The 7,035-nt window shown below is 48.5% G+C and overlaps 3 non-coding genes across 3 annotated transcripts; all 3 read right to left on the bottom strand.

The window, feature by feature from the left end:
* Nucleotides 1-2,915: 2,915 nt before the first annotated feature.
* On the bottom strand, nucleotides 2,916-2,988 carry TRNAV-CAC (transfer RNA valine (anticodon CAC)). Its single transcript has one exon. It is a non-coding gene; the product is annotated as a tRNA-Val (tRNA).
* A 2,212-nt stretch (nucleotides 2,989-5,200) lies between these two features.
* On the bottom strand, nucleotides 5,201-5,273 carry TRNAM-CAU (transfer RNA methionine (anticodon CAU)). The gene has a single exon. It is a non-coding gene; the product is annotated as a tRNA-Met (tRNA).
* Nucleotides 5,274-6,024: 751 nt separating this feature from the next.
* TRNAV-AAC (transfer RNA valine (anticodon AAC)) lies at nucleotides 6,025-6,097 on the bottom strand. Its single transcript has one exon. It is a non-coding gene; the product is annotated as a tRNA-Val (tRNA).
* Between the last annotated feature and the right edge of the window lie 938 nt (nucleotides 6,098-7,035).

The raw sequence follows: 7,035 nt of genomic DNA, 5'->3' as shown, positions 1-7,035 counted from the left end.
AATAGTGGCGCAGGTTTGGTGAGGCATGTCCGCTGCGGGAATCCTGCAGGGAAAAAAAAGTTTAGACTTGCCCCGGCCGTAGTCCTGGTGACGCATCTCTCTCTTCTGAACGTAGCCCCGCCTCCTGGGATGACGCTGTAGACCATGTGACCGCTGCAGCAGTTACATGGTATGAAACGTCATGACAGGAGGCCGAGCTGCGCTAAGAATAGAGGATCGCGTCACCAGAACTACGGCCGGGGTAAGTCTAAACTTTTTTATAAATGTAAAAAAGTACCTTTTTTTTTTCTCATGTGTGATTTTTGCGGCAGAACCGCAGCATTTCCGCAACAGAGGAGCAGCGATTCCACAGAATACATTGACACGCTGCGGCTTAAAAATCCACACTGCAGGTCCATTATTTTTGCAGCGTGTGGATGAGATTTGTTCAAATCTCATCCACTCTGCTGCGACTGTAATACGCTGCGGATTTTCCACAATAAAATGTGTTGCATAAAATCTGCAGTGTTCATGCCTAGTGTGTTCCTACCCTAAGGCCGGATGTACACGAGCGTGTGCTTTTTGCGTGCGCAAAAACGTGGCGTTTTGCGCATGCAAAAGGTCCATAACAGCTCCGTGTGTCAGCAGCGTATGATGTGTGGCTGCGTGATTTTCGCGCAGCCGCCATCATTATGACACTGTGTTTGTATGTTTGTAGCACGTGGTGCTTTTCTGTTTTCATTCATAGTTTATACGGCTGCGGAAGCGCTGGGCGTGATTTTCATGCACCCATTGACTTCAATGGGTGCGTGATGCGCGAACAATGCACAAATATCGGACATGTCGTGAGTTTTACGCAGCGGACACACGGACACACGCTGCGTGAAAATCACTGACAGTCTGAACGGCCCCATAGAGTAACATAGGTCCGTGCGAGGCGCGTGAAAATCACGCACGTTGCACGGATGTATTACACGTTCGTCTGAATAAGCCCTAACAATAAGGCCCAGTTCACAGAGTTTTTGGGCCTTGATATTGACTCGGACACTGCGTCAGAATCAGCACCAAAGAACTTCCAAAACCGCCTCCCATTGATTTAATCTGAAATCAATGGGAGTAAGTCGCGGAAAAAAGAAAAAGCAGCACGTCCTTTCTTGCCGCGGTTCCGCCTCTGACCTCCCATCGAAATCAATGGGAGGCAGAAAATGCATTTTTCGCCGCGTTTTTTGTCTACTGTCCTCAATCGCCACAGGCAAAAAATGCAGCAAAAAACGCGGCAAGATAGTGTGGGCAGGTCAAAATCTGCCTCAAAATTCTTTAAGGAATTTTGAGCCAGATTTTTTCGGCCTGCAAAATACTCTGTGTGAACAGGGCCATACATAAACAGCACTTTGAGACATTTTACTCACTGTGTCAGAAGAGATGCTCCCACTCCAGTCCTCGTCAGGCGATGTCTTCGGTCCAGATGTCGTCCTTCACCTCCAGGCAATGGCGGGGATCGAAGAACTCCTGCCGCCGCGCAAGAACTGGACTCCTCCCCCTCTCCTTACGCAGCTACGCTCTGGAGAAGAAGGAAGAGGAGGCGGAGTCGGATGAGGAGTCGGACGAGGAGGCGCTGGACGAGGAGACGGAGGAGGAGGACGAGGAGGCGGAGGAGGAGGACAAAGAGGCGGAGTCGGAGGCGTGCCAGCAGGTAATTAGACTGTGCGCCGCTGTCCTGGCTGTTCTTCCCAGTTTATTGGTCGCTGTACATTTGGTGCGTGCGTACCGCATCCCTCTCGGCGGCGGGCACGAGCGGGTTGCTTTCCGGCGTGTCCGGTTGTTCGCGCGTGAGCGCGCGTTTGCGGTAACGAGCGCGCCGGTGCGTGCTTGCGGTCGTTCGCACGCGGTCGCGCGCGGTGTTTCGCGGCGGTGTTAGATGAGAGGGGGGCCCACAGCTCACGGCGGTGTTTGACGAGAGGGGGGCCCGCAGCTCACGACATTGCTTTGGTGAAAAGAACAGGCGCCATTGCAGGGGCCTGTTTTTTTCTACCAAAGGCAAGTTGCGGCAGGTGCGAGGCCCCCCTTTCAATTAAGTTTGGCCGGGCCCCCTACAGTAGTACCCCTAATACCCCCCTGATGGCGGCCCTGCTCAGAGGCTGCAAGGCACACACAGAGATGGTGCTGGCAGAAAAATTCAAAACCTGCGTCAAAAAAAAAATGACCACAGATGCTGATCAGTGATGTCGGTCACTGATCAGCACTCAGTGGCGGCCGCAGGGCGCACACACGGAGATGGTGCAAAACAGTAAAAAAAAAGTCCTGTGTCAAAAATTGCTGATTAGCGGCCGCAGGACGTACACGGAGGAGGGGCGAAGGGGACGTTGGGGGGGGGGCCTGGAACAGGGACTGGGAAAGGGAAATTCAGGAATCACTAGTGCTGCTGCTAAAAAAAAAAAACTAAAAAAAAATCAGTAGCAGCACAGTTGATGATGATGATGATGATCAGTCAGTGATCACACAGCAAGATGCAGAAGATGATGACTATCACACCAGCTCTGCTCACCATTCCTAACCGGAATGAGGTGGGCAGAGCTGGTGCAGGGTGTTTGAAACGCCCGCCATGGCTACGATTGGTCGGTCTATACAGACCGACCAATGGTAGCGATGGGGGGGGGGGGGGTGGCACCATCACTACTCCCTTACAAGTACATGGCAGGGACTGGTGCCGTCCTAGACAGCACCAAAACCCACCGTATCACTGTGCCCTGCGGCACAGTGATAGGTTATAGACGCAAAAAAACGTGATTGGCTGGTCTGAACTGACCAACCAATTGCAGCGATCGCCGATGCAGGAGGGGGGGCGCGCCACCCCCCTGGGCCAACTGTAAATATGGCCTACGTTGGATGTCGTTAAGGGGTTAATGTGTTGTGTAATGGTCTAAAAAGATAAAAACTGTTTCTGCCCGGTTTCGAACCGGGGACCTTTCGCGTGTGAGGCGAACGTGATAACCACTACACTACAGAAACTGAATTGTGCTGTGCTCTGTGTGCCACTTATCCAACACTGAACTCTGCTAAGACAACCTGGATATGCAGCAAAAATCATCCAGCCTTGCGGTCGGCTCTGGCGAAGACCTTAGAATAGCCTTAGACTCCACACACAGCCCCCTGTAGATAGCACCACACACAGCCCCCCTGTAGATTGCTCCACACACAACTCCCCTGTAGGTAGATAGCTCCACACACAGCCCCCTGTAGATAGCTCCACACATAGCCCCCCTGAAGATTGCTCCACACACAGCCCCCTGTAGATAGCTCCACACACAGCCTCCCCTGTAGATAGCGCAACACACAGTCCCCCTGTAGATAGCGCAACACACAGCTCAGTACATATATACACACCAGAACGAAGCTCAGTACATATATACAACACCAGAACAAATCTCAGTACATAAATACAGCACTAGATCCAAGCTCAGTACATAAATACAACACCAGAACAAAGCTCAGTACATATATACAACACCAGGACCAAGCTCAGTACACATATACATCCCCAGAACAAAGCTCAATACATAAATACAGCACTAGAACTGTCACGGGGGGGAGGGGAGTCTGTGGACCCACTGGGCCGTACCACCTTGGCAGTAAGGCAGCTGGCCAACAGGGTGCAGATGAAAGTCTATAGTTCGTATAGGTACCTGTGGTAGCTCAGACAGCAGCAGGGCAGGCTCGGCTGGGACTAGGCAGCAGGCAGACATCAGGCGAGGTGAAGCAGGTCAGACGTGGATACAGCACGGCACGACTTGGCACAGCACAGTGCTCAACCAGGATGGCATGGAATGCTAGGAACAGGAACTGGAACAGGTACATGTAACACACTAGGAGGCCATCACATAGACAGACTAGGAATACACAACAAAGCTCAGGCGTGGGAGGATGGGATAACAGACTAGGATAACAGCCTATTAGTCGCACCCATACTATTAGATCAGGCAGGCTGCCCTGTACGCTACACCAGACGCTGGCACACTATCTAATGCACCTGAGCCCTCTCCCTCTATTTAGCATTTGTGGTTTGTCCGCGACCTGCAGGGAACGGGTGTTTACCTGCTCATTTAGCGTGTACGGCCCTTTTTTTGTTTTTTTTTTCCCAATGAATACCAGCCACGCATGTGCCAAACGACACAGTTTTTGCATAATTTTGACCACTTAAGCATGGGCACGTTAACAAATACGCCCGGAGATTTTTGGATTTAGCCTTACTTTCGTTCAGCCAACAGCTATCTTTCTTCTTTCTTTGCTTCCCGATAAACATGGACGCTGGACTCTGGCTGACCCTAGATTGTCAGTCGATGCTGCCAAAATTGGGACGGTTTGACCCTGTGTATGGCCATCTTTAGTAACTTTCCCTCACTACCTTCTTTTCAGCCGCCATTTTATTTTTCAGTTGTACCGCCATTTTATTTGCGTCACAAATGCTAGTCGAAAGTTTGACAGGAATCTTGAGCCCTAACGTCTCTAAAATAGAAAGGCGGGAAAATGCGACGCTGTTATACCTATAACCAACACACGATGTCGCTGCAGCCATTGGTAACACATCGTCTGTCAATGTCCAGTAAACATTAGACATGGTTGGAAGCCAGAAATCATCACATGACAAATCACCGAATGCTCTCTATGCTAAAAACAATAGAAAATGGTCATTGTGCGCTCATGTGACCTTCCAAGGGGTGTTTTAATTGGGTTGGGGTAAAAGTGGGCATTCTTTTCTATGTGGCTGCCGTAGACAGCGGTCCCGAAAGTCCCATAGATATGAATGGAGCGCTGGCTGATAAATCGCACCAATGCTCTATTCTCATGGAGCACTCGGGGGGACTTTCAATCCCCCGTTCAACTCATCTCTAGGGGTCCCAATAGTCGGACCCCCAAAGATCCCACATGTCCCCTATACATCCTGTGTATAGGGGATACATGTATCTCTGGGAAAACCTCTTTAAGTCAGTTTAGTGGAGAAAAAAAGGGCAGTGGGTAAACTCTACTCTTGATGACAGGACTGCAGGCACTGCTTGAAATGGAGAAGGATAAGGCTGGTGGGGTCAGCGGCGGTAGTGGGGGAGTTAGCTAGGTGTCCTCAATTTTAAGGGGTTGTACAAATTTTGCAAGGATTTTTATTCCTTGAAATATTTGTAAATGTAAGTTTTAAAAGGGAATAAAAAACGAATAATAAAAAAAACCTTGCCCCATGTGAGGATCGAACTCACGACCTTCAGATTATGAGACTGACGCGCTACCTACTGCGCTAACGAGGCACCTGTTTTGTTTTGGTGGCCATCAATACATGATCGGTGGGGTTCTGACCTCCCTACCAACCATCAGAACGATGGGGCCACAGCGCTGATTTAACGCTGCGTCCCTTCTGAATGATGACTAAACTTATAAGATTTTCCTTGTAATATGACCTTAAATAAAGAAAAGTGGCGTTCCCAACAACAGGGACTTGGATGGTTTTTGACCATTTGTACGGCCACCTTTACTAACTTCCCCTCAATATCTTCTGTTGAGCCACCATTTTATTTTTCAGTTGTACCGCCAGTTTATTTGCGTCACAACTGCTAGTCGAAAGTTTGACAGGACTCTTGAGCCCTAACGTCCCTATAATAGCAAGCCGGGAAAATACGACGCTGTTATTCCTACAGCCAACACACGATGTCGCTGACAGGCTTCTGGCTTGTAAGATTGTCCTGTAGTGCTTTGTATGATGTCATTATAGCTATACTGGCTAATATTTCTACATTGATTCGTATATATCATCCCTCAGGACACGCACATGAAGTTGTGATTTATATTTACATTAAGGAATATTGAGAAACATTCAATTTAAAGTTGGCTGTGTGAAAGAAAAGTCGTTTGATTGGTGGAGATCCCTGTGGTCTGACGCCTGGCAATCTCAGGGTCTCAGGTGTGCCATCAGTGTTAAGTCAGACAACAGATTCTGTTTCTCCTTCAATAATTAAACAAAAAAAAAAAGTCAATGTGTTGTGTGGTGTAAAAGATAAAAAGTGTTTCTGCCCGGTTTCGAACCGGGGACCTTTCGCGTGTTAGGCGAACGTGATAACCACTACACTACAGAAACTGTGCTGTGCTCAGTTTGTCATCTTATAGTTTTTTCCTCATCACAGCATTCATTCCCATCTGCAATTCAAGTTGCCTGCAAAAAACCTTCATTGTGCATCCGGGTATCTTCAGAATTTACAAAAAAAAATTGTCACCAATTTGTGAAGCCGCAAATTCAGCCCGTAATTTGAATTATCTTGAGTTTTTGCAGCTCAGCTTCGCGGCCCATGCACGGAAAACAATATCCGAAGGCTACAAGATAGAGTTTATATCTTATCCCTCCTACAGGTTTGTCACAACAAATCTTCCCTCAATAAGGCCTCATGCACACGGCCGTGATTTTCGGGTCGGCCGGGGGCCGAGAGTCACTTGCAAGCCACCCGCAAATCGTGGGCCGTGCACATGGCCGTGTCCATTATTTCCTATGAACCTAGACCGCAGAACACAGCTGTAATAAGACATGTGCGTTCTTTCTGCGGTCCAGGCTCCTGGGCCATGCACAGACCGTGGAAACCACGGTCGTGTGCATGGGCCCATAGAAATGCATGGGGCCTTACTCTTCAAATAGCCCTGAAAGAAGATCTTCAGAAGCACCTAAAAGTGGAAGTGATTTCACCTGTTCCCATATTGGAACAAAAACAGAGTCATTATTCTCGACTCTTCCTGGTCAGGAAGTCAATCGGAACGTACAGAATCTTAATACAGTTAAAGCCTCTGAACAAATATGTGAAATATCGTTATTTCAAAATGGAGTCAATAAAATCAACCATTCCTCTGATAGAGCACAATGTTCTTATGGCAACCATAGACGTTCAGGACGCGTATTATCAAGCCCCAATACATCCCATGTACAAAAAATTTTTTTCTGGGTTTTGCAGTAATCCAAGAGGACAGCATCCTCCATTATCAGTTCAATGCACTGCCAATTAGGATGCAGGTCCGTGACAAATTCCATAT

The sequence above is a fragment of the Rhinoderma darwinii genome, chromosome 3 (assembly GCF_050947455.1).
Source record: "Rhinoderma darwinii isolate aRhiDar2 chromosome 3, aRhiDar2.hap1, whole genome shotgun sequence".
Lineage (NCBI taxonomy): Eukaryota > Metazoa > Chordata > Amphibia > Anura > Rhinodermatidae > Rhinoderma > Rhinoderma darwinii.
Note: the sequence above shows the minus strand (reverse complement) of the source record. Positions and strands in the feature narration are given on the sequence as shown.